The sequence below is a fragment of the Rhagoletis pomonella genome, unplaced genomic scaffold (genome assembly GCF_013731165.1).
Source record: "Rhagoletis pomonella isolate Grant_MI unplaced genomic scaffold, Rhpom_1.0 Rhpom_scaffold_00005, whole genome shotgun sequence".
Classification (NCBI taxonomy): domain Eukaryota; kingdom Metazoa; phylum Arthropoda; class Insecta; order Diptera; family Tephritidae; genus Rhagoletis; species Rhagoletis pomonella.
Window position 1 is genome coordinate 78,038,008 of NW_023458559.1, and position 27,845 is coordinate 78,065,852.

The 27,845-nt window shown below is 34.5% G+C and overlaps 1 protein-coding gene and 1 long non-coding RNA gene across 5 annotated transcripts in view; both read left to right on the forward strand.

Annotated features, from left to right (window-relative positions):
• LOC118739644 overlaps window positions 1–27,845 on the forward strand; it is a 260,844-nt gene that overhangs the window by 169,482 nt on the left and 63,517 nt on the right. The gene's annotated exons all lie outside the window — the stretch shown is intronic.
• The window catches only part of LOC118739646, a 13,943-nt gene continuing 11,939 nt past the window's right edge, over window positions 25,842–27,845 (forward strand). Inside the window, exon 1 of the long non-coding RNA XR_004993039.1 lies at window positions 25,842–26,162. This is a non-coding gene — a long non-coding RNA (uncharacterized LOC118739646). The remainder of the gene's footprint in view (window positions 26,163–27,845) is intronic.

Below are 27,845 nucleotides of genomic sequence, written 5' to 3' on the forward strand. Positions count from 1 at the left end.
TCTTCATCTTCATCTTCATCTTCATCTTCATCTTCATCTTCATCTTCCTCTTCATCTTCATCTTCATCTTCATCTTCATCTTCATCTTCATCTTCATCTTCATCTTCATTTTCATCTTCATCTTCATCTTCATGTTTATCTTCATCTTCATCTTCATCTTCATCTTCATCTTCATCTTCATCTTCATCTTCGTCTTCATATTTATCTTTTCCTTTATCCTGATCTATATCTTCATTCTTTTCTCCATTTACGTATTTACCCCCACCATTGTTATTAGGTTAGGTAGTTAAATTTTCCTTCCTCTTTTTCTTTACATTGTTTCTTTAGTGATATCATGTCATGTGTTGAAATTGGGTGTGATGAGTTGCAGTGTGGTGGAATTAGGTGTGGGAGTTACGGTGTTATGAATTCAGGTGTGGTGGTCTTAAGAGGTGTGGTGAATTTAGTTGTAGTGAGTTGAGGTGTGGTGAATTAAGGTGTGGTGAGTTAAGGTATGGTGAGAAAGTTGAGGTGTGGTGAATTAAGGTGTGGTGAGTTAAGATGTGGTGAGAAATTTGGGGTGTGGTGAGTTAAGGTGTGGTGAATTAAAGTGTGGTGGATTTAGTTGTGGTGAATTAAGGTGTGGTGAATTTAGGTGTGGGGAGTGAAGTAGTGGTGGATTTAGGTGTGGGGAGTTAAGGTGTGGTGAAATAATGTATAGCGAACTCAGGTGGAGTAAGTTTTTAAGCGGAGGTGAGATGAGTTGAGGCGAGTTAAGTTAAGTTAAGGGGTTAAGTTAAGATAAGTTATCTTTATCCTTATCTTCATATTCATCTTCATCTTCTTCCTCGTCTTGGTCTTCATCTTCATCTTTATCCTTTCCTTTATCCTGATCTAAATATGTCCATTCTTTTCTTCATTTACATATTCACCCCCACCATTGTTATTAGGTTAGGTATTTAAATTTTCCTTCCTCTTTGTCTTTATATTTAGGTTTCTTTACTTTTATTTTAATTTCTGTATTTATCCCTTTTTTCTTCTCCATACTCAAAATTATCTCATCCTTGTTTGAGGCTAATCTATTCATGTACATACATACATACATACATCTTATTCCTAAACTGCTGCTTAGCACGTTTCTTTAATTCACTATCAATATTAAAGCATACATTTAGGAGGCATTTCCGCGCCAACCATGTACATGTATGGCATTGGTATTGGTGTGACTTTTGAATTGATTTTTTCGCTCTATTTTAAACTAATTTGAAATTTTAAAAATTGCCTGCACATCAGCATCAAAATACCTTTCTAATGATATATAATTGTTTATACCTTAGAAGTACAGTTTAGCCGTAAAAGGGGTGTAAAGGAAACATGATTGCCTATTTATATAATGATTTATGTCTGCAGCACAAACTCTAATGCGCCTAAATGCATACCCCACTAAGTTGCATTAACACGCAATAATATTATACCCTGCAGGAAATGAAGCCGTCTTGAAAACAACTTAAAACTTATTTAGACTCAACAGAAAACTACCTATTTTACTTTAGCGGTGGCCGCAAAGTATTCACACCACTGCATTAGAAGTCAACTAACTTGAAACTAACTACTTTTGAACAAGAAATATCAATTAGAAAGAAAACTAATTTATTAATTTTGCAACATGTTTATTTATTTAATTTAAGATATTTGTTTATTTGTTTAAAAATTCTTCTATAGGTAGCCTCATGTTAGGATTCTCACAGTTAGATAAAACATCAAAATGATAATAAAAAAATTTTATATTCATTTTATGTGTGTTGTTAATTCGAAAAGCCATCTATGAAGTGCAGAAAAAAGTGTATTCAAAGTAATTTTAGTATGGCGATATTTATGTAAATAGAAAATTGTTTATAGAAAACAAACTCCCGAATACATCTGCATTACTTAGAATTCATTTAAAGTTAGCTAATAAAAATGAGCTAGTTATCGAAATCCCACAAAAAGCTAACTACAACTTGGTTATTTTTACCAACTGACAATTTTTGCTGCAGGGCTTCTGCAGGGTATTTACATACATACATATCGAGCCCTAACCGCCAAAATAACGTAAGCGACATTTTTTTCAAAATTTTCTTTTTGATGCAGAAATATTCCTAGAGCATCTAGATGCATTTCTGCATCAAAAAGAAAATTTTGAAAAAAATGTCGCTTACGTTATTTGGGCGGTTATGGCTCGATATATACTACATATGTATGTACATAGGTATAGCTCAAATAAACTTAACAATCCTCACTAAGGCCGCATAATTTCGATTCAGCTTTTAAATAAATAATTTGAATAAGTTTTAAAATATTTTATGCTGATTAGAGGATTAAGTAGTAAAGCCTTATTAAGTTCATAACTAGTTATTAAAACAGAAAATATTTATTGTGAATTACTTTACCAGAGTAACCAAAGGCAAATCATTTTAAAATGTGCCCGGTGCGCAAGATAAGCTAATGTTTTGGTTTTGGGCGATATGTGCTAAATTGAAGTAACAATTTATGATAATAATTCGAATGAATATACAAAATCACCTACGCTTCTTACACCGAAATTTCCGTTTGTTGTAAACGGAATCAAAAGAGATTGAAATAGTATTTGCAAAGAAGACGAAAATATGGTAGAGGGAAGGCGAAGGAAATGTGTGTCTTCTAATAGGATGGAATATATTGTTTTTGGATAAGCGAAATATATTTTCAGGCAGTCATCCGTGACCACCTTTCACCTAGCACCCACAAAAACATTAGCCAACCAAGCATGCACGCCGAAAAGTGATAAATGAATGACGCCGCAGGCATACTTGTAACGCCACAAAAAGCAATTTGCCGTCATATTGATTTTTGACGTCAAAAAGCGTTGAAGAAACATTGAAGCGAATGAGCGTGAATGTTACAAAAACAAAGCATTAAATAAATGAGAAAATAAACTTTGTAAAAGAAGTAGTCGAGTAGAAATGAACAAATAAATATTACAAGCAATTTACGAATAAATTCTGTTTTCGTAATATTTTTTCAAAGTATAACTTCAGGCGGCTATGCAAAAAATGCGTGTAAGGCTATCTGCACACTTGTCGTCCAATCATAGTTGAGCTATCGTCTCGCCCTGAAATTATGAGCCGAGCACATGCATTTCAAAGGAGATCTGCACACTTGTCGTTATCGGCTTGTTATCGGCAAATCGTAGAAGATGCAGAAACGGATAAGTCCGGCACTGTCGTTTGCTAATCGTTGTGCACGCATTGTTTGTTTACATTTTATGGTGAAAAATTAGTGAAAAAGTTAATATTTGCATAAAAATTGCATAAAAATTAGTATTTTTTGCATAAAATCTTTGGAAATTATTAAAAAGTGGATAATTGCATCAAAATTCAATAAATGTGAGCGTTTTAGCTATAAAATATTACGAAATTGTAAAAAGTCCCTGTGTGCATGCACAAAACACATTTCAGGAAAAGACAAGAAGAGATGTTACTGCAAAATGATGTCTAGAATTGTTGCAGCAAAGTCTATATTTTAAAAATTGCAGGTTTTTGTAAATATTTCGCGAAAATATCAACCAGAAAAACAGAAAATACCTTCTCCAAGTGAATTTTTAGACGCCAAATGAATTGAAATATCACGACCGAGTGTGCGAAAGTGTAGTCGTAATGTAATCGTAGTATCATGATTGTGACGATGAAGCAACTATGATTGGACGACCAATGTGCAGAAAGCCTAACTCATATTGTATGTTTATGTTAAGGTTTGAGAGTGAGTGAGAGAGTGCGTGGCTTACGGAATAAGTAAGTAATTAAGTATGTTTGCCGCCCTTTCACGCTAAAACTGCTGGTCGGATTAGAATTAAATTTGACACCCATTATGATCTAGATTAGCATATATTCTATTCCACATGTTTAAAAAATTGAGTCAATTTAACAAACTCATGAAACTGTATACTATGAGTTTCAAGCGAAAAATGTTTAACATTAGAAAATGCCAGTTTCTAAAACAGCGAGAGTAAATTTGAGTTATAAAAAAGCACTTTTTGATTCAGTACAAACAATCGATTAGCTCAAACGTGAGAAAACTTAAATGAGCCACTCTCATCATAAAATCACTGCTCCAAAGGAGAACTATTCGCAAAATCAGAATTCGCACCAATAATAAACAAAGATAACTGTAACAGACAAAAGAGAATGGATATTTGGTGATCTGTACAGGACTTGCCAGCACTATTTTCTTAGTTTCAAATGAACATGACTATCTTAAAGTGGAAACAAGGTGATAAGTTTGTTTGATGTAAAAATCGCTTACATTTGACGTCAGTGCAATTTTGTGTGAAGAGTGCTTAAGCATTGGAGGGTTAAAGTCTCATGTAAGGAAAGGGATAGAGAAATACGAAATGTTCCATAAATCAGTAGCTATTGAAACGAATTTATTCCAAATTGATATTTGCAATAATTCTTTAGCAAGAAATACGTTTATAAACAAATTTTTAGAACACGGACGTAGAAAAACTCACTTATGACCACATATGTATGTGTATCTCGGTAACAGTTCCTTAAATTTCTACCGAACTCGGTATAATTATTGAACTTTATACACAAGAGTAAGACCTTGAAATTTTTGGAAATCTGACCAAAATTAGACCGTTTTCTTGTTTATGTATAAAATTGATTGTCGCATAGTTTTATATTTTACATAAACTGGAAATTTTTCCAAAATAGAGCGCACACATGCACAGTCATATTAAAACCTATTTAGTTCTCATAAAGTATGTCACAATAAAAATGCACACCAATTTGTTTATGGCGTTCTCTTTTCTACAAAAAAGTTGCCTTTTCATTGCCCTCTCCTTAGTATTTGTGTGTAGGGAACACTGACCGTGAGTACACAAGACAATACCAGCATAAATTAATTTTCTTAAATTAATCTTTTCATCAGTGATTAAAAATTAATGAGATCGACTACTCATTTAATAAAAATTAGTTCAACCATGATCAACTCTAATTAAATTAAATTTAATTAAATTAGCTAACTGATTTAAAAACCAATCGATAAATGCCAAGCGGGTGAAAAAAGTCCAATAAACAAAATTTTTATTTAAAATCATGCCGCGGTACAATTTCCCATTTGTTAAATTGAAAATTTCACACTGTGAACCCTACAAACGTATGGATGAGTGTGCACGTACTTCGATTTCGCAGTACGAAAGCATCACATAGACTATCGCTTTTTCATAAATTTAAGGAGCTCCATTAGATGAATTGAGCATCCAGTGAACCAAAGCACTGACTCTAAAGTGTTTTTCCTTTTTGGACATTGCTGCAGAACTTACCACAACCGGCTGCCTCTCGACCATGCTAAGATAGCTGAAAGTCCGGTCAGTCGTACATATATTCGTATATGAATGTTAGCGTATACGTATGTATGCATATCAATTTACTGTTTCCTACTCGGATACTTATTTATGTATGTGTTTGCAAACACTGTAGGTTATTTGGGTTTCCCTAATTTAACTCCCGCCCTTCGGGGTCTTATGTTGCCACAGCTGCTACAACTCACATCTAACTACGGCTGTGTGCTTGGACGCCCAATAAATCTTGAAAATTAATTATGTGCACCTAGTGGGAGTCGAAGGTAGTATATGAGTATGCAAAACACCTGCATGCTCCATGTACATAATATGGATTTGTGCAATGAAGTAACTTTGGATGGGCACATTAAGAAAAACATATTTGGCACCTGCGGTTCTTTTAGGATGTGTACTTTTCTTTGGCAAAGTTTCCAAACAAAAAAAAAATATTTAAACTAGTACATAGTCATTATGAAGCCTTCTGCTTTGTTGGTGTAAAAATGTTCAATTGACTAAAGTATTTTAATTGACGCTATAACCACTTATTCGATCTTGCCGCGTTCGACTTAGCAAGCTAGTCATTTCTCTTCTGTATCAACTAAAGTCAGTCGGAAATTCCATGTAAAGCCAAGTGCTTCTCCAGCTGATTTTTCCAACGCAACCTTCTGAATAACTCAGTGAAAGTGGAGACCAGTATGTTTTCATGTATTTATATAAGTAAAGAAAATATTTATTGGACCAAAATGTAATGGAATGGTAACCATGCTATCAAACCATAACTTAAGAAAGTTTTACTATATGGCAATTGAGAAGTGCATGTTCAAAAATTGCATAAAATTAATGAAGAATATTTTTCCACATGCAGCAGTACAAAGCATGCATTTAGGCGATTGGTGATAGTAGCCGCGCCTAAACATCTTCCTCTTGTTCTCTTATCACCAGTGAGTACCGCCTCGAATACTTTCGGGATTTGTTTATGGGTACCTTAGTCAAATAAAGAAATCTAGATTGGTATGCCCTATCATTTTGTTGTACATATGCTTTCTGCCGTCTTTCTTCCTATAGAGTGTAAAAAAAGTAGAAATTCATTTTCCTAGCAAAACTCCACAAGAAAACCTTACTTTATACAAATAATTGCACGGTGCTACAACAAAAAATTGGTTGCCTGTACTTTTTATGCCAAATATTTTTTTTTCAGAAGCTCTATGGTTCACGGAGTCACTTAACTTAAATATCCTAAAAGAAGTGCAAAGACACAACCTTACGCTTTTCAATGATCATAAGACTATCAAAGTCCATAAAAAATGGTCTCGGTGTTTTGACACAACATTCCGATTTTCAGTTTTTCATCATAATTTTAGATTTTGGGAGTGTATTTGAAATTCTGCTAATGCCAAAATAGTTTTTTTTAGCGCTTTAGCACGAATATCAATTGTCTGCATGGATACCCCTGAGACCCAAAACTATTGAGTTGTCGAACCTTGTTTCCCTCTTTGATTTTATCGACTGTTGGTGTTCGAAGAGAGGTGCTTTTACTCACCCAGCCGTTGACTCTACTTCGTATTTCGGTAGAGTCCCAGAAGAAAAAATGGGTGTTTGAAGAACTCGCTGTCGAGGTTTGAGAGATATTTATGTGGAAGGCATTATAACTCTTCTCACTTCCTTTTTGAGGAACGTCGGATTGGGGTGGGTGGGGTTTAGGTGCAGAAGCGATGAAATTGCTTACTGAATCTAATGCATTTTGCTTGTGGGTTAAAAATTTGCCAAATGTATAGTAATGTAAAATGTATATTCATTTATTCACTTCAGCGTATGAAACAATAATTTCTTACAGACTATTAGCTTTACTCAAAAAAAAATAAAGTAGCTTTAAAAAAGGTTTATAAACTGAAAAATGTATAGAAACGTCATTTTATAAAACTTTTTAAACCTATTTTATTTTTCATGAATAAGGCCATATACATATGTAGGTATAACATAATTTGATCTAGCGTATTAATTTAAACTAATAAGTTCAAGGAAGAATCGTCGTTATTGACACCCAAAATAAATTTGAAGTGACCTCTAGTTGATGACAAGGATATGCATCTACAACCAACTTTTGTCGGGTTAACGCCCCATTTTCAGTAAAAAATGCAGTTTAACTTTAGACTGTGAAAACGTCCCTTAGTGTTTATGAAACGGTCAAATTCTAAGTAAATGTTAGCAAATTGCTGCTAGTTGCTTGCCAATACCATCCGGATGACCATCCATATACCACAACACTCATCAACGAGTCGACAAGACAGACAAATGTGTGACCAACTTTAAATTGGCTGGCCATGTATACAAACATACATACATTAGGGTGGTAAAAAAAAATGCATGTGCAAAAAGTAAAGTCGGAATTTCAATGCTCTCACCCTCAAGGATTGTTCTATACCGAAAATGTATACATATTATTTTTTTTTGAAATCAAAAGATATTTAGAAGTCGCTCAAAGTTTTCCAGTATTTTATATGGGAAAAACAATTTTTCGTAGAAAAGGTATAGAATTCTTGAAAATCAATATTTTCTTTATTTAACAATTTTTTGGACCACCCTTATGGACATCCATGCTCTGATTAACCATTGCTAGAATGTAATGGTGATACGCTGAGGTTTTGCTGCCAAGTGGTCGCATGCTCTATTTAGAGTCGTTGTGAGATGCACTTGGGTATGAGTGTTCTAAGTAGTGTGTACAAGATTGTTTACATGGCAATATTTTGCATCTTGCACTGCTACTAATTGTTGAAAATTTTACATGCAACAAAATCTGCTGTAAGTTCTCTTCAAAATGCAATGAGTTTTAACAAAACCAAAACTTGTTGGAATGCTTGTGGTAAAAGCAGAAGAGATTTATTAATTAATGTGGTGTGGCATGTTTGGAACAAAACAGGGACCAACCAGCCAGTTCACCCGTTTCGTTCGTTATAAATTATGTAAGTAAAAATATGCCTTGGCTGTCACTTGTAGTTCAAAACTTCTAAATACAAGCCAGCTTATCGAAAGGAGTGCTGCTCATGAATGCAATAAACTTGCGCTTTTCATATTTTTACATTAATTTTCCTTTTTTATTTTTGGTTAGCTTCTCATTTATTTATTTATTTTTTTGCTTCGCCTTTTAATTAATTTTCTTATGTGATCGATGCACATGTGCTTGGAACTATGTGGTAAGGAGCATTTTGTGGCTGAGTATGTTGGTATGTAAGCATGTCTACTTAAACTAACTATATAAAATATGTATGTATGTATATTATTAAAATATTTTAGCTTGGCTAAAATTCGGTCGAGTTGAGCTGTCGTCGGCTTTTGCTTGCAAGCAGCTGCATGGCCTTTGGCTGCAAACATTCCATTTTAGCTGATTGGCTTTTATGCAACGTAATTTGTTACCTTTTTTTCGTTTTGTTCAATTGCTGTTAAACATTTCAAAGAGCTTCCAAAACTTTTCGGAAATCGTTATAAAGCACTTTTGTAGGTTTCGAGAGGAAAAATTTGCAAAGTTTCGAATTTTTGACAAATGAGAAACCAAAGTTGTTGCCAATAACGTTTATGTACAGCCATAGTAAAATTATTTTCAATCAGTAGAAAAATGTAAGCATACATATGTATTTATTTCTTTGACAGTTACGCTTGTTGTTATCTCGAAACTATTATGGAAATTGTTGTTATACGAGTATTCAATTTGCCGTTGTTTACCGTAAGGATCGTCGCTACGAAAAGCTATGAAAATAATGGTTTTGGATTTATAAATTTGCAACGAATTTCGTTTTTTTGTTTAGATTTTCACTTCTTGTAAATTGGTTATGAACTTTTTCCATATTTTTACTTTTGCTTGAAGGATTTTGCACTGGATTTATCATTTAGCAATGGGTTGCATTCATGTATAGTATGTATGTAGGTAAATCATGCCCATCCTTTTATATGGCGCAGAAAATTGAACGATGTCGAACAAGGATGAGAAGGCTTTGGGGGTTTCGAGAGAACTACTCTACGCAAGACGTCGTGGACGACCGGTATCGAAGAAGATGGAATAATGAACTGTATGAGCTTTATAACTACATGGACATAGTTAAGCGAATAAAAATACAGCGATTGCGCTGACTCTTGGCCGTGTTTTACGCATGGATGACGATGCTCCGGTGGAAAGACCCTCGACTCCGCACCCATGGGTGGACAACGAAAGCAAGGACGCCCACGAACGCAATGGAAGGACCAAGTGCAGAAGGACCTATCTGCGCACGGGATAACAAACTGGCGGAAATGAGCACAGGATAGAAGCAATTGGAGAAGCTTTTTGGTCTCAGCCCAAAACCGACAAACGGTTGTAGTGCCAAATAAGAAGAAGAAGAAGATGTATGTAGGTACCGTGCAAACTTAAAGAGTAATCTAAATAAAAGAGAAATCTTAAAGAATTCGTAAAGAAATCATTATTTCCCTTTCCAATTTTTCGCCAAAAATTCTAAGATGAAATGTTCTATGCGCAATTTGGTTTTTTTTGTGTGTGTGAACCACTTCATATGATTTTCTTTGCAAAAATGCGTTAAAACATCGTTAAAGTTGAAGAAAGGTGTTGAAAGTGCAAACATTATGTTTAGTGTGAAAATATTTAACAAAGTGCTAAAAGGTACGAAAAACTCTGAAAATAATTTTTGAGGTTTGATGTTTTCATTTCAATAAATTTTTCTAATCTAACCGCTTTGGTTGAAAACTAACTGGTTCCAAATTTATGGCATGAACCTAAGCTTTTTGCCTTTAAAACATTCTAATATGTAATTTAAAACAAACTGTTAGAAAAAATATTTCAATCAAAAACAACGGCAACACCGGACATGAACGGGTTAAGCAATCCACTTATCCGTTTTTTGTTTAATAATCCTACTAATACGACCATTATAAATGTAAAACTTTATGAGTGTGCGAGTTTGAGAGTATGGTCTAGCATTACATGCTAAAAAGGCTAGACATACTTATTTCAATGAAGTCTAGCTCGCAGATAGGTTATTCGATTATTATATAGACATTTTTTTTTTAAGAGTTGCCACTTTTTTCAAAATTTAAAACCAATTATATTATTCATATAAAAAAAGTTAACGAAAATAATTATTTCGAAAGTATTTTTGAAGAGGGTTCATACTTTCAACTAAGTTTGATTAAAAAGTTAAATCAAATATTTTAATATGGATATAAAAGAAGAGGGTTTTATTTCGGACATATTTTCGAACTGTGCTGCTACTGGTTTAGAAATTCAAAATCAATTTCGATAACAAAGCCTTTAGCAGCGCAAAAACTGCAATATCGCCAACCGTTAATAACAGTGTTTTAAAATAAAAATTTTCAACTTAAACTCAAATTCCAAATATAACAAATGACAAGCTAATTTGCATGAAAAACTTTGTTTTTCGTTTTGATAAACTCGGCGAAGTGATTCGAACTGCCCTGCTGCGCTTATGCTCTACAACTTGAATTGAGAACTTTTTTTGCAGAGTAGCCCATCTCTCTTGAGTATAACCATGTGCCTCTTATTAATTTAGGTTTGAATTAAAACTTAGGACATGGCAAAACTAACTGAGAAGCGGTGCTTAGAGAGAAACCAAATCAAATTTTATGCCACCACACACAAATGTACTCATTCCATAGAGGCGTTCATTTTCAATCTTCGTCTGCATCTACGTCCATAAATTGTGACTTCGTTTTAATAACAAAACTCGTACGTTCCCATTAATGCAGTCAACGTTGACTTATAATTCCAAGGGATGAAGAGAGGATGGGGAACTAAACGGTGACGCTAGTGAACTTAGTAGATACCACGAAATATGCAAATGCACATGTACATATACATACACACATACATACATATACATATAGGTAAGAGTGCTTGCATATTTGTGAAAATTTGTGATAATACTTAGCGACAGTCGTTGCAAACTTCCTTCGAAATGTGACTTTGGCTCTTTTACCTTTGCTGCGCCACACGGAGCTGTGCGAGCGCGAACCTAAGTGCTTATTTTATTTTCGTGGCTGCCACTTTTGCTCTGCTTCATAAATATGAACTTTTCTTCTGGGTCTCGCCGTCTGTCTTCGTTTCATGCTTTCCTGTTGGTTTTCATTTGCTGGTGGGCTGATGACACGAAGTATATAACCGTTGCAAATTTACTTACTACCTTGGTAGAGCGTTGGGAGTTTTAGCTCAGTGGTGCCGACATCCATTGCATGCATTAACGTTCTGTTTCGCATTTGCTTCAATCATATGGCTTTGCATGTATGCATGTCTCAGCTTGTGGTATAATAATTTATTCGTAATTGCTGTTGTACTCCAGTCTATTAAAATACATCCCTCGCGTGACTAAAGTTAACCGCTGTTGCACGGACATATGTACGTATATATGTGTGTACTAACTCTCACATGTGCGCATAACATGCAATACTACACTCCCACTTAGTGCAATATTAATGGGGGTTTTTTTTAACTGTACATTTTTTTGTCTGTCTGTCGCCGTCCTTGTATCCTCTACATATACTCCAGGCTCATCTTCATTCATTTTACTTTGCCGTCCTAAAACTCACAACCAACATATTCCTGGTATTATCTGTGCATTTCTTCTACATATGTACATATTCACACATATAGATATGTATGTTATAATATGAGTGCACGTTAGAGTGCCTCAAAACAAAACATCCTCTAGAATTTTTCTAAATGGTAAAAAACAATGCCATTATTTTTTTTGAAAAAAAAATGATATCTAGAACTGCCTCAAAGCCCATGAAGTGTTCCATGTATTTTATATGGAGAAAAAAACGTGGAAATGGTATATACATAACTCGTGAAAACATTATTTTTCGATCGAAAAACTCTATTTCTCATCCAATAATAATACCCAGTTATTTATTTTACCATTTTTCAATACTAACGATTTTTTATGCGTCCATTCATTTTTGGCGTTAATAAAAAATAGTTAATATCAAAAATTAAAAAAAGCGTATTTTTAGTGGAAGTTTTTTAAAGAGAAACAGAGTTTTGCGATCAAAAAATAATGATTTTCAAAAATTCTATACCATTTATATGAAGTCGTGCTTTCTCCATAAAAACTTCATGGGCTTTAAGGCAGTTCTAAACATCTTTTTTCTTTTAAACAAAAAAATACGAGCATTCTGTTTTTCCATTTAGAAAAAACTTAGAGAGTGAGAGCTTAACATTTTAAACTTTTTTCTGCCGCATGTATTTTTGGACCACCCTAGTGCACATATGCGTACTTACTTAATTTGACTGAACTCGCCTGAGCTCAGTGAAGTCGTTTTAAATCGTCTCAACTTCACTTTGTAGGTGTAAATTTTGTTTTGTGAGATTAGAAGGGATTATATTTGCATGCTAAAAAGTCACCCTTTGGCATGTTGCAGGTTTCTTTTGCACCTTTTGGCCATTTATCTTATTCTCTTCAGCTCGTAAGCTTATGTTAGCCGAGGCAGACATTCAAAGGTAGATGTGTAATATGATCAAATAATGGACGAATTACGGAGTTCTCCTGGATATCCTTTCTTTTAGCAAAGTAAGAGAAGAATATTAGACCTTAGTAAAAGAGTTTAAATGGAATTAGTTTGTAATGTAAAATGATAGGATTTCCAAAATTGTCGTAGTTCCATAGATATGTATATGTATAGAAATAGGCAACATGTGTTCTCTGTATTCCTTTTATGGCAAAACTATACTTCTAAAGTATAAAGAATCATCCCGCTAGCTTAGAGTGAAAAGTTCAGTAAAATATTATATTCAGAGGCAAGAAGCAAGAACAATTACAAATTCAGCATTTCCAAAAAGATATAACTACCGGTTTTTGTTTCTAACCGTTTTAATTATGTGATTTGCAAACTTGTTAAGGCCAAAACAGTAATAGAAAAGTCCCAAAGAATATAAAAACTGTTTTTAGTGATTTGAAAAATACACATGGCGAATGCAACGGAAATGGTTGGTGACGGAAATGCCTTGCCATATTGATACCGAATGAAGGGAGCGTTTTAAGCAGCGGTTTAAGGATATGATAAGGATAATAACAAAGATAAGCATGAGGTTACAGATAAGGATAAAGATAATAGAAGATAACGATATAAAGATATAAAGAAAAAATATAAAGACAGAGATAGAGTTAGACATGGAGATAGAGATAGATATAGAGATAGAGGTAGAGATAGAGATAGAGATAGAGATAGAGATAGAGATAGAGATAGAGATAGAGATAGAGATAGAGATAGAGATAGAGATAGAGGAAGGGATAGTGAGAAATATAAGGAGACAAAGATAAATATAAAACTGAGGAACAGAAAGCCGACTGACGCCGGAGCAAAACTGCTAGTGTTCACATTAGCCATCAAGATATTACAGAAATTACCTTCAGTGAAAAGCGGATAAAATCGCTTAGGCGGTTACAGCGCCAAATAAGAAAAAGAAAAGCGGATAAAATATTTTTTATTTTTCTTCCGCTGCTTTTTCTAAAAGTTAATTTTCATTTAATTATTTTAATTTTTTGTTAGCATCACAGGGAAACAGAATTTAATAAAATATACTTTATTCTGAGTTTCGCCCGAAAAAAAATTCACCCGAAAATATTTCATCCGCCCAAAATGAAAACAGGAAAATCAAACGTGTAAAGCGAACAGGTTCGGGAAAATGAAACTCATGATAAGGCTGAATATGTTTTTCAAAATAAAAATTCTTATTTATTACAAATCCATTAAAACATTGTGTTTGCACATTTTTCTGAAAATAAATAAGTAATTGAATAACTGTAGGAACATGCTGATTCATTTTAAGAGGGCTATTTTTTTCTTCAAGATCCAAGCTTATATATATATATATATATATATATTATATTAGTAATTAAGAGTAAGTGCTCGATTCTCAAAAGGATCGACGGTAGCTGAATTTTAAATATATCGATAGTTATTTATTAGGTTTATTTAGTTTTGTCAAGTAGTTTGATAAAAAGCGCCACAAAAGCAAAGTAAAAAAGGTTTTTTATTTTATTTTCACAAATTTTCTACAGAATTAGTCATTCTTCAAAATGGGATTAAAACGAAGCTTATCCGATGCCAACAAGTTCATATATATATTTCTTGATTCATGCAAACTCATCTTCTCATTTGACTTCGTACACAACATTAAATTGTAATGCTGAAAGCATTACAAAATGCTTATAGAAATTTCTAAACAATGAGCAATAATTAGACTCTAACTGAATTAGTTTTGCCATGAAATGACTAGAAAGACACATGCGGATTGACTTACACACATATGTATGTACGTATGTACATAGAAGTGCAACAGTTCGACAACTAGCAGATGTGTAGCTTTGTACCTCGAGGAATAGTAAATCAAAATTAGTTGAATTCACTAATTTGTAAAAGTTTTTATGCACAACGAGGGAGGCAGAACACGAGCCACTTTTTACTGCTAGAATAGTCGCTGTCACTGGCATAAAAGTATGATTGTGTCATATAAGTACGTACATATGTATGTACGTACAATATTTTCAAAATCATACCACCTGTTGTGTCGGCGCTCCAATATGGCTAAAAGAATAGTGCAATTTGGCGAGCGTGACAAGGAACATACCACACAATCTGCATAAGCGCAACCAGCAATTTTCACAGCCATCCAGCGAGTGGTTGCGAACACAACGCTTAAAAGAAATGCAACTATGTGGTTTTGCGGGTGAAAGGGGGAACGAACGCGCAGACAATGCTTAGTGCAAAGTTGTAATTATTGTAGAAACAAAAAAAGCGCTAAAACAGTTGTGAATGGCAACCGCCAGTTGGTGCGGAAAATATGGTCACACATAGTTGGTGAAGAGCACTGAAGTACTGCACATACATATATTAGAAAACTATGTAAATATGTATGGTACATGGATGGTATACATATAAAGGGTTTAGCTTGTGGGAAAAGCTCATGCATATATATACATACATATATGTACTTAGCACTAAGGTATTTAGTGGGAGCAGAGGCTAAAATAAAAGAGCTTAGAGCAGATGGCGTTAAAACCACAGAGCTATTATGGTTATGCGACCGCAGCATAGTAGAATATGGAGGAAACGTTTTATACTCGCTGCTCTTTTTAAGAGTTCCTTGTTTCTTGTGTTTTTTGAGGTTTTTTTTTAAGGTTTTTACATTATTTCATTTCATGTTGCGCGCTAGCTTCTGCCGCCAATAAAGTCTCTAATTATTATTAACTTTCCGTTTGATTTTTTTTCTGTATTTTGCCCTTTTCAGTTCTCCAGCAACTTAGTGTGTACGTACTTGTTTAACAATTTCTTTCTATTTATTTTTTTCCACACTTTTAAGGACGTTTTCTCGTTTCTGTGCCGGAAACTTCAGCAGTATTTATATAATGGAACCAATTCCATGCGAAAGTGTTAATATATATTAAGTGCATCGTGCTTCACTTCAACACTGCCCATATAATGTGGACAAGGAGAAGTAGTGCAAATGAATGCAACAGAAAATGGAAGTATTGTTATTTAAAGGTCCGCGTTGTTGAGGCATACGGGGTGCCATAGACCACCCGTCCAATGCTCCTAAAATGGAGGAACAAGTTTTTTTATTGAATTTTTGAAGAATATGATGACTAACTCGCAGATGGTCTCTCCTTTTGCCATATTACAGAATTCGTGTTTCGACCAGAAGTGGGTTAAACTGAATGGACATACACATTTTTTTACCACAGAATCGGATTCTGTGGACAAAATACATAGCTTTTGTGGGAAAATTTTTTGCTGGAAGGGACTTTCGGTGTGTTTAACCCACTTCCGATAGAAAGCGCGTTGTTGAGTAAAGTTTCCAAACAACATAGTATGGCTTGTAATTTTGAATAAATTTTCTCAAAACTTAACTACTCAGCAAATCAGTGCCGACACTGTAGTCGATTTATTTCAATTATAAAGCTAAACTGTGGAATTTTTTGGGGTTTTGTGGATCAAAAACCAAATTGAAGGCAGAACATTGGGTAGTAAGAAAGGAAGGCTTTGGTGGTCCTTCATGCAGGAAAAAAATGGTAGGCACGAGATGGTAACTGAAGGTAAGGATTGTAAACTGGATGTACGCGTCTATATGTTGTGTGACACACGCGTTCTGATAGCCAGCCCTAACTAACTAAGAAATATTTCATAAAAAACTTATCAAAATTGTAGATAAGCTCTGTTCACGCAACCGATGTAATTTGGATCTGCTCAACGGAAGCTCTGAGTATTCCACTCGATTTATTACCGATAGATCTTTTTATCGGAAATTCAGCTCCTACCAGCATCCTTAGTAAATAAATAAACTCTCATCTAATAAAAAAAAAAACGGCGACACTTCAGCCGCTCTCCTCTTCCTCGGTCGGATGCAGCTCTTGACTGTAAGAGAAAGTATGTTTCAATATATAAGGAATTCAAAGTTACCCTAAAATGCACTTAATATATATGAGCGCCACGCCCGAGGATATTAAAAACAAAATTACCGAAACTTACTGCTGAAAAATAATGAGGGGTGTTACTGCACAGGATCGTATAATATTAACCTTCTAAAAACCATGGCTCTGTTAGGTACCAACCATTGCTGTCACCAAATAACCTTTGGACTTCCTACGGGAGTTAGGACTGACCGAGGTATTCTAAGGAGAAAGAGGGCACAATAAATCTCCTGGCCGAAGTGCATATCTCAACCAATATCTATCTAGCTACGAGCCAAGAAAACACCTAGAAAGTCACGGCTGCCTGCACAAGACACTGGCCGTAGGCATGCATCCCGAAAGGTCAGCATAACTTGCAACAGTATGGAAGGGTTAGGGCTCGAATAAGACAGTTGAATACTTTCTCTGCGAGTGCCCATCTCTTGTAGGAGTGTGGCTAAATACTTCTGCCTAACAATACCTGCAAAATATATCAGAGTGCAGACTCCCCTCTCTGTAGATATTACATGGCTAAGACTTTGTAAACAAAAAAATAATGCTTAAGCTGCAAGCAAACTATGTAACGTGCGCCAGCAGAAAATTTTATAAGAATCTTAGCCCGAATTTACTAATGGCCATCAATGATCATACATATTTAAGTAAGAGCCTCAAGTGGGAGAGAGGGAAAAAGCAATTGCCTACATTTTAACAATTTGGTTTGTTTGAAAGGTGAGTAAATATCTCTTGCCCTGCCAATATACTGACAGTAGTAAAAGCTACTTATCTCAAGCCAGTTCACCATACTGAGATAATGAACAGCATGACAGGCGAGACAATGCACGTTCATTTCGGTTGCAAGAAGTGGAAGTGTAAAAAACTTGACAGCACTTTGGAAAGTAAAGCTGGAGCGGAAATGAGAGAACTGCCAATAATACAAGACATTAAAATGACAGGCAAAGTTTGTAATGATTTTTTAATGCTAAAAGCAACTTTGGTAAAGGCTTTCGTGAGACATAATGTATGCGAATTCGCTGCAAGTGAAAATGCTCGAAAGTCGTAAAAACTATGAAGTCAAGGATATGTATGCACATAAATTTTAGCAATCAGCAGCGTAAAGTGTTGACAGTACATTTAAGGAGAAGGCTAAAAAATTGAAATTCATCCAACAAGAATATATTTAATAAATTAGTTTGGCTATTTGGCAGCCGCTGTGGTGTAGTGGTAAGCAGTGCGCGCTTCCACTCCGCAGCGCCTGGGTTCAAACCCTGGTCAAAGCTACATCGTAAAAAAAAATGTTAAAAAAAAAATGTTTTTTTCTTAACATCGATCGCTCCTCGGCAGGAAATGGAAGACTTCCGAGTGTATTTCTGCCTCGACGAAGACTAATACAAATGCAAACACGAATACGAATAAGAATTGGAAGGCGAATACAAAAACGAACCAGAAAGCAAAATATGCCGAGCATCAACAAGAACTTGAATACGAATATGAATTCCAAAACGAATCCGAAGGCGATGACTAATACTACTACCGAGAATAAACCTCATATCAAGAGTATAAATATTAAAATTTCTGCACCTTGGAACGAACTAGACATGAATCGAGAACAGTTTCACACAGAAGAAACGCCGAGTTGTACGTAATTAAGATTTTTTTTTTTAATTTTTATCGCCAATCGAGGACCTTGTTACCAAAGACATTAAAGTAAAGCCTTTGTAAGTCAGTGAAAATGATATTATATAATCTGTAAAATTGTTGTTTTGGTAAATAAAATAAAATAATATGAAATAAAAAAGTATGTAAATTAAAACAAAATTAAAAAAAAATAAAATAAAATATGTTAAATGAAATAAATTAAAACATTAGACTGTTTCAAATAATGCGAATGTTTTTTTCTTTCAGTCCCATATGAAAATATTGTTGTCGGCCACAAAAAAATAATTGTGACAAATTTTTAGTTAATTTTTCAGTTAGCACTTGCAAAAATAAAAGTTTTTAATGAAAAAATATTATTCGCTCCTTTTTTAACAAACAATGAAAAATAAAAAATTAAAAAAAAACTTGCACATAATAATAACACAGGCACACAAAAAAGGGGTGTGTGCTTTTAACCAGACACCTACTGACATATATTTCGACCGACTGAATTCGAATCTGAGCTCTGTTAGACTCGTATACCCTCAAACTTTCGAGGGAATTGCGAAATTTTGTTAGGCCTGTTAATGCGTTGTTACAACGATAAATTCAATTTCATGGTGAGCTAAATTATTGAGCTATTGTTATAAAGCGCACAGCTAATGCAAATAGGACCAGCGAAGTTGGAAACATTTTCCATTGCTCTCATTCATTACGATTTCTGCCTCAGGCACTGGTTTTCCCCATGCAAATGTAATTTATAATTCGAGCAGCTTCAATAATCATGGACATTTTTAAATTTGCAGGTATGTTGCACATAAGGGCGGATCAATTTTTATGGAACGACTTTTTTCGACATGGATCCTAGTAGATTCGGATTCAACTACAAACCCTTTGCTACAAAGTCTCTTGTGTTTGTCTTAAAAAAAATAGATGAAATAGAAAGATAAAAAAAAAAATCGTACCAAAAAACTGCCAAGTACAACATTTGTAACACTTCAGTAAAAATTGATCTGCCTTTAAACTTTGTATTAATTAAAGATAGCTTTTTTTAAAATTCAATTGACTTCAGAGCTATGGTTTAATGGCTTTTTTTCATAGAATTGAATGTAGAATCCGATTCTGCTACTACCGGCGTAGAAAAAAAGTTGACCCGCCCTAATTTACATGTACGTGTATGTATGTATATGCATTTGTGCATCCCAAAATATGAAAGAGTATCGAAAAAATGCTTGAAACTCGTGCTGCTATCTCCCGCTGAGCCGTAATGCTCATACTTCCATGCATATAATACATACATATTTACGCATCATGTATGCACATATCGCCGTTCCGCGTATCGTGGTTCAACAAAACCTCGTAACTGACATTTTTGCCAAAAAAGATATTTGCTCATCGGAAGGTCCTGGCACCAAGCCCTTATCCATTCATACTAAAATATCGATACTTAGATATAATAAGAAGAGATAATTAGGGATGAAAAAGAGAACCGTTTTGATAGAATGCAAGTTTTACCCTCTCCTATGAAATTTTGGCAACCTCACATACGAGGTTTTGCATTTTCTTGTTACGTGGTTTTGTACTTTAAACGACGATATGTGTGTATGTAGGTACTTACGAGATGTATGTATATTTCTGAATGCGTACAGGCCGTAATTTGCATTCGAGTGTATTTTTCGGACCAACGTTTATGGCTTAAAGGATAATATTGCTATTATGAACATACCTGCCGCATCCGAATTGTCGGCAGACTAGGTAAAATAAAAGGCAATGGCAATAGCATCTCTAACAATGACTACTCTATGCGAGTAGAACAATGAAAATTATAGGCAACAAATAACGAATAACACAATGGACGTCGACCCAATAGACAAAGGTTGTGTGCAACGTCGATCATTAGTTAAATAAGGCAGTGGTGATCAATAATGAGCAAGCAAACACATACACGTACATGACTATAAAAAATTGAGAGAAATTATACGAATGTCTAGGTAAATATATGCACACTAGGGTGGTCCAAAATAAGTAAAGTCGGAATTTTAATGCTCTCACCCCTAGGATTGTTCTATACCGAAAAAAGTGTACCCCTATTTTGTTTATTAACCGACTTCCAAAAAAGGAGGAGGTTATCAGTTCGTGGGAATATTTTTTTTTTTTTTTTTTTTTAATGTATGTCACCGCATAACTTTGCACCACATCAACCGATTTCAATAATTCTTTTTGCACCGGAAAGGTAGTGTCTCAGAGGTGGTCCCATACTAATTTGGTTTAGATCCGATCATTGGATCATGAAATATATAGATATATATATATTTTTTTAAGTCGGTTTTTTTGGCTAAAAATTACTTGTTTTTTGCTAAAAATTACTTGTTTTGAAATCAAAAAATATTTAGAGGTCGCTCAAAGCGCTCAAACTTTTCCATGTATTTTGTATAGGGAAAAAACCACTTTTCGTGAAAATGGTATGGAATTCTTAAAAATCAATATTTTTCGATCGGAAAACTCTGCTTCTCTTCAAGAGACTTCCGATAACAATGTCCAATTATTTATTTAATCATTTTTTTAATAATGAAGATTTTTTATTTATCCCCCATTGCATTTTCTGGCATTTTCTAGGGGTTTTGGCGGTCCTATAAAATATGGTTACTAAGAAAAAATTGTTAAAAAAATAATTGGGTTTTATTATTGGTATAATTTTTTCGATATAGAACAATCCTAGGGGGTGAGAGCATAAAAATTCCCACTTTACTTTTTTACATGCATTTTTGAATCGCCCTAATGCACACATGTGTTTACTTATTAATATTTTCATCGTATTGAGGTGGTGAAAGTTGGTGCACGACAAATTCATGAATGAATTTGTAATAAAACGTTGGTGAGTGAAATAAAACGCAGAACCAGTCGTAGGGGGAGCGTCAGTTGCTCACACTAACCATCCCTATTGAATATTGCTTCCTACTTGAAACCTATTCGGAAATCTGGGACCCTCCCAATAAAGCGTTGAAATAAATAATTACTTACAACACGCAACTGCAACATGCAATTAGTAGTTAGTTACCTTCGCCTACGATAGCGTGCCGCACTTGAATATGTATGTAAAACATAGTATGTTTAATAAGCAAAGCCTCCAAATTGGGCGAATTTCGTTTATGAATGATGTGGAAATACAATATAAATAAGGAGGCAGAGGTTTATGTGTACATACCTGGTGTTTTGGTAAAATGATGGAAAAAATTAAAACTGGTGAATGTTTTTCAGGCCCTTTTTCCTATTTATCGTTATTGAAGTACGCATCCTATGCATTGGGAAATTTTCCACAGCTGCGAAATTCTTCATGTCTGGTTATCACTAATTCTCTGCATAAAACATGTTTAACGGGGGATTAGTGTTAACCAGAGATGGTGAAAACGGCTCCTAATGTTGCATGCGACCACTGGTCGTTTAAATCACCGCATAAAACAACACAAAAAGGCAAATATCAAATACCTATTAGGTTTAAGCGTTGGCAACAGCAGCACCGCCTACAATAGGGTATCTAATGTTACAAAAATGAAAATGAGTTTACTGTAACTACAGCAAATGAATCACAATAACAACATTGGTAAAGGAAAAAGCCGTCAAATACGAACAATAACAGAACAAACATGGAACACGCTGGAAAAGCAACATGCAACAGCACACCACAGCCTCGACAATGACAGTAGATGTATACCACACATAAAGGCATGTAGAAAGCTACAACACAATGCCTGCCATTCACTGCCTATTTCAGCATCAATACACACATGTGTACAAACTGCGGCAATCGATTTACAAACACATGTCGAGATAAGTAATTCCTTGATTTTCCATTCGCTCTAACAAACTATCCAATACACGTATGTACGTTTTGCTGGTACTGCATTTGCTGGATACGTAAAAGTATGGAAAATGATATCCAATTAATTTTTGCTTCAAAATAAATATTTTTGGGAGAAACCGAACTTTATATACCCGGTGACATACTAAATATCGGTTTTTAGCTTTCCACGATAAGCAAGGGTGTTTTCCCTGATTTCAAATATTTTCGATAATATGCTAAATTAAACTAAATGAAATAATTTAATTTAAATAATAGAAAAGAGTTTCTCCGAATATTGAAATATCCCTATGATGAACTCAAATGAACTAAAAAGTAGAAAATAATTTTTCCTAGACTCTTGATACGCATTGATTTTAAAATTTTAACAATTGCACAGATTTACAAAAAAAAAGTTTCTGCATATTGAACAAAGCCTCTATATCCCTATTAATTTTTTCCCTACTACACCTTCAAATGACCTCGAACCTGACGTGATGGAGGCTAACAGACTTCGGATTCGCATTCAGCGCGCCGACTTACATATGGATATAGAAGTTTGGTTCAATATGCCGGTTCGCCTGTCATTTGCGAAAATTTCATATATGTATATTAGGGTAGTCTTTAAAAAATCAACGATCGGAAGTACCTTGTTCACAGATACCACATATAAATTTAAAAAATTAAAAAAAGAAATTTCATTTAATACCCAAAATCGACACTGCTGAAGTCAAGGGTATCACATATAAATTTTTGTCCCGATTGAAATCTATTAAGACGCCTTCATAGGGAATCCGAACTTTGACCCTTGTGCGACACGTCTTAACCGACTTCAATGGCGACCAAAATTTATATGTTATATCTTCGACTATAGTAACATCGATGCAGGGATTGAGGCTTGGGAAATCTGATGTAAAAATTTGCTACCTGCATTTAAAGACCACCTTAATGTATATGCATACATATATATATGTATATATACAGTGACTCAAACAAGTGTGTGTTGATTTTTTTTTTTAAATTCACAATGTTTTCCAGTTATTTTTTTTTGTTGTCTTTCTATAAAAATACTGTCCAAGCTTTAACCAGAACCATATAAATCAAAGAGTCAAACTTCATATAAAATTTAGAAAAGTTCAATAAATTTTCATTAAAATTTCTAGCTTTTTAATCTGAATCTTTAGAGCATTTTTGGATATGCAGTTTGATAGCGCATACAATTTTTACAATGATTTTAATATTTTTTCATTCAACTAAAATTGTATGCGCTATAAAACTGCATATCCAAAATTTTTCTAAAAATTCTTAAAGGCTCGAAATTTTATTGAAAATTTGTTGAGTTTTCCTAAATTTTATATGAAGTTTGAAACTTTGATTTCGGCAAAGGCTTGTATAATATTTTGATAGAAAAAAAACGGTAACTTGAAAATATTTTGAATATTTAAAAAAATCAACACGTGAGCCCTTGTTTGAGTCACTGTATATTTTAATTTTGAATCTGTTCTGACGTGTGTGATGCACTTCGGTTGCGTTTCAATCCAAATGCGCACTATATATTTTGCTTCCCCGATACCAGTCTCTTGTTCATCTTTTGAAAGTGCAATGCGACACGAAAATCGACACCACCCAACTTACAGTATCAAGGTACACATGCGAATATAAAATGCAGCACTCTCGTGGCTCGTGCTAAGCACACTTATGTACATATCTGTACGAGTATGGACAACAAATCCCTTTCGAAACCTCCGCCGCCCTTCCTCTATGCTTGGCAAAACATGCAGCCCTTTCGAACGACTCGTGCCAACAGCAGTACCCTTTGCGTGTAAAAGCTACGTGCGTATATTTACTCATTATCCTGCCGACTTCTTTTTGATACGCTGTGCATGTCAGCAGTGTCCTTGCAGTCAAAAGGTGAACTACACAATGAGCATTGTAGTTAAATAACTGGTGCCAGTGTAACCCTCATAGAGAGGAATGCAGACGCGCTTCTGCTTATATGTATAACTTACTACGAAGAAACACTTTGGTGACTGGAAGTAAGCTAGTTCGGTACTAGTGCATTTGACTGCAGGGTTCAGCCTTTTAAGGGTTGCTTTCGCTTTAGGCAATTTGTTGACCCTTGCACATAGTCATAGCAATTCACTGAGTGCTGTTCTATGCGGTATTCGAAAGAAAATCCTGCCGAAATTTCGTTTTTGATTTTGGCGTTGCATGTCGCTGGATTTTGAACACACGAACGGAAGTACTGGTGGATGGAAAATAGTTGAGGCTGCACAGTCGTTATTGTTGTTGGTGCTTTTGTTGTTGTCAATATTGATGTCGGAATTGGTGGTGGTTGCTGCGTTGAATGTCGGTTTATAGCCAAGCTTTGATTGTTATTGTTGTTTTTTTTATTATTTTTAAGTCTCCTCTGAAATGCAGACATTTTCAATCCGCTTGACAAGGTGAAAAATGCTTTGCGCATTGCTTTGGTAGTCAACGTGTTCGTCCTGTTCCGCTGCGTAGGACTCGTCATTTGTGGCAAACGCGTGCAAAGATTAAACTTAGGCCTGTATCTACATATCATCCATTTTAGCGGAAAATTATTGGCTTTTAATCAAAATTTTTTATGCGCGTGATATTAAAAAAAAAGATGCGGAAATACCACTCAAGTATCGAACGAAATTAAGCGTACTGAATTTCAAGCGTATCAGTAATTCATTTTCACTAATTTTCGACGTCGTTCAGACATGGTCAAGATAATAAATTGTATGTACTATATTCTTAACAGTTCTGCAAATTAGGTAATGCAGGTAGGATGTCTCTCCACACCTCTCTTGTGAATTAATTAATATTGAATTAAAAAACTTAGTTTTTGAAATTTTTGATTTAAGAATCGACTCTGATGCATTACTTATCTTAAAATTTTGGAATCCCCGATTCTGAAAGCAGTATACATTGACAACTTTGTGGGATAAATTTCTACTCCATAACACAAACTATGAAGTAAAATCAATACACAGACAGAACATTAAATACTTAGAAAAATTTCGAATAATTTGAACGGTTTTACTATGCAAATACTGAATAGATAAGGTAAGTATATAAAAAAAATTAAACGCTTGCACACGTTATCTGCTCAAAATTTCAGATTTTTGAGTAAAAAAAAAATAAATAAAATTTTATTAAAATCTTGTCACCTTAATTTTTGCAGCTCACAAGTGTAGTAAGTGTGACAATGGATCAACATTTACAAAATTTCGCATTTCCCTTTCTTAAATGAAAGTATATCATTAATCAAATTTCAGATTGTTTCGGCGGAGTATGGTAGAAAAATTTCGCTTTTGACGATACCATCATAACAATCATGTTAATTAAAAAAAAAACTAAATAGCTCGTTAAAAAGTACCAATTAAAAACATTTTATACCACTTCTTAACAGGAAAGACGCTTTGGCTCCTTCATATACTTACATACATATATGTATATACATAAGCAGCTAGAAAAAAGAAATATTCTAAAACATTTAAAAAATTAAAATCACCTAAACTTACTCAGATTTTAATTTTATTTATTTTTTTCATTTTCTTTGCTTTTAACAAAAACTTCATTTATCACACACCAATCAACGTTCATTCACCTGGAAAATACGTACTAATTTTCAAACAGTTGGCAATAAAATCGCTGATTGCGAGGAATGTAATTGCTCCGCTTTGCTAAATAAGTTCGCAGTTTTGCGCTACGACAGCAGTCGAATTTGCCTGTGTCTTCAGCCACCACTACGCATACGCAACCTCCTGCACTCTTACTTTTGCCAACTAAATACTAAAAGTATTTTTTTTTTTATAGTTAACGCTCAGCGCAAAGTTGCTCCTTTACCAAAGACGTTTCCCCCGCCGATTCCACGTTTACCCTCTCTCAAGTAAGTACTTTTTGCGATTTTTAATTTCCCTTCAGTCAACACTCCAACTATTTGTCGGAACCACTTATGTACTTACCAACCTTATCTCTTTCGCTCATTCCTAGCCATCTGATGCTGCTTCGTTTAGAAAACTAGAAGTGTGTGTGTATTTTACGTTTAATGAACTGTGTAAAAAATGCCAAGGAATTATAAATATTGAAGTATGAAAAAAAGAATCGCAAAAATAACTTTGCATTATTAAAAGTTTCTACACGGCAAGTAGGGGCTAACGAAGGTAAAAACTTTTAATCATTGACATTTCTCTGTGAGGTAGCGGAAAATGTGAGAACTTTTTTAGCCTTGCGATACATACATTGTACAATATAATATTCACTAAAAATGTTAATTAATGGGCGTAGGTCATTCCGAGCTTAAATGCAAGTAAATTTAATTTATATTAGCATAAAAAAAAGCCCACTTTCTCATACTTACATACATCATCGCTTGGCGCGCAAACCTCAAATCCGCTAAACGCAATAACACCAGTGACTCATTTGGGATTTTACTAAGGGGGGTTTTGGACGACTACTTTTATCACCTATTTGATTTTAAGATAGTTGTCACGAACTATCAAGAAGGATCTTTCGGAAGTAGGTATAGATTATTCGTAACTTTATGGCGATTAGTACTAAATTCTACGCAGCCTAAGCGGACATGCTATCGGATTTTCCTCTTGCCATTTATGTGCACTGTGCTCCTCACTGGCATCGATAATGAGTTGTTATAATTGATTTTTTTTTTAAAGTAAATCGATGATAAAAATTAAACAAGATGGGCTCAATGTCACGAAGCGGTATCAACGTACATTGAATTTCAACCAGAAATATTCGAAGCTCTTGAAGAGATAGCAGCGTAGAAAAACAACAAATCAGCAACACAAACTTTCCAGTTCTCGGCTGCTAATTCTACTTTTAAATCTTAAATGTCAACAAGCAAGTGCGATCAGAAATACAAACATTTTCCGAGGCCCTTAAATTTGTGGAAGATGCTATGCAGGAATCTCAAGAGATGTGAAAAAATGCAGCAAGTCTTTTCATGAAATTTTCGAAAATTTGAGCGCAGTATTAACAGAATATGACATCGATATCAAGAAACCGCGTATGTATCAACAAACGCTAAAATAATGAATGCAACGTCCATACTGGGAGCGTTGAAGATTACTATGGAATTTTATTCTATATTCCACTCGTCGATATAAAAAAAATTACTCATCTTCAGAGTAGTTTTATTAAAATTAAATCTGCTTTGAAAACTTGAACTTCTGGGGGGAATCGTGGAGTGGCTTTAAACGTCGGTGGAATTCAATATAATTCTTATTGGAACATTCCAATTGAGAATAAAGTTACAACTTGCAATAACAATCTCTCATTACAGAGTGTGAATAACTCAGTCTTTAAGCGCAATGACGTCAATGTCATCTACATACATACGCCAGCAGCATCGTGCTTATGCTGGGGCGACAGCAAAGTTCGGCTACCGTTAAAATGGAGTTTTTCTTTGGTCTTTTCAAACAGAAGCTTTTTATGCTTTTCAGCCTACTCATTCGTGCAACTGCTCTTTGTACTAGTTTTGTCCCTCCATTTGTCGAACTTTTTTATGTTTCCAAACACAAAGCAATTACATAAAAACGGAAAGCAAAATGCA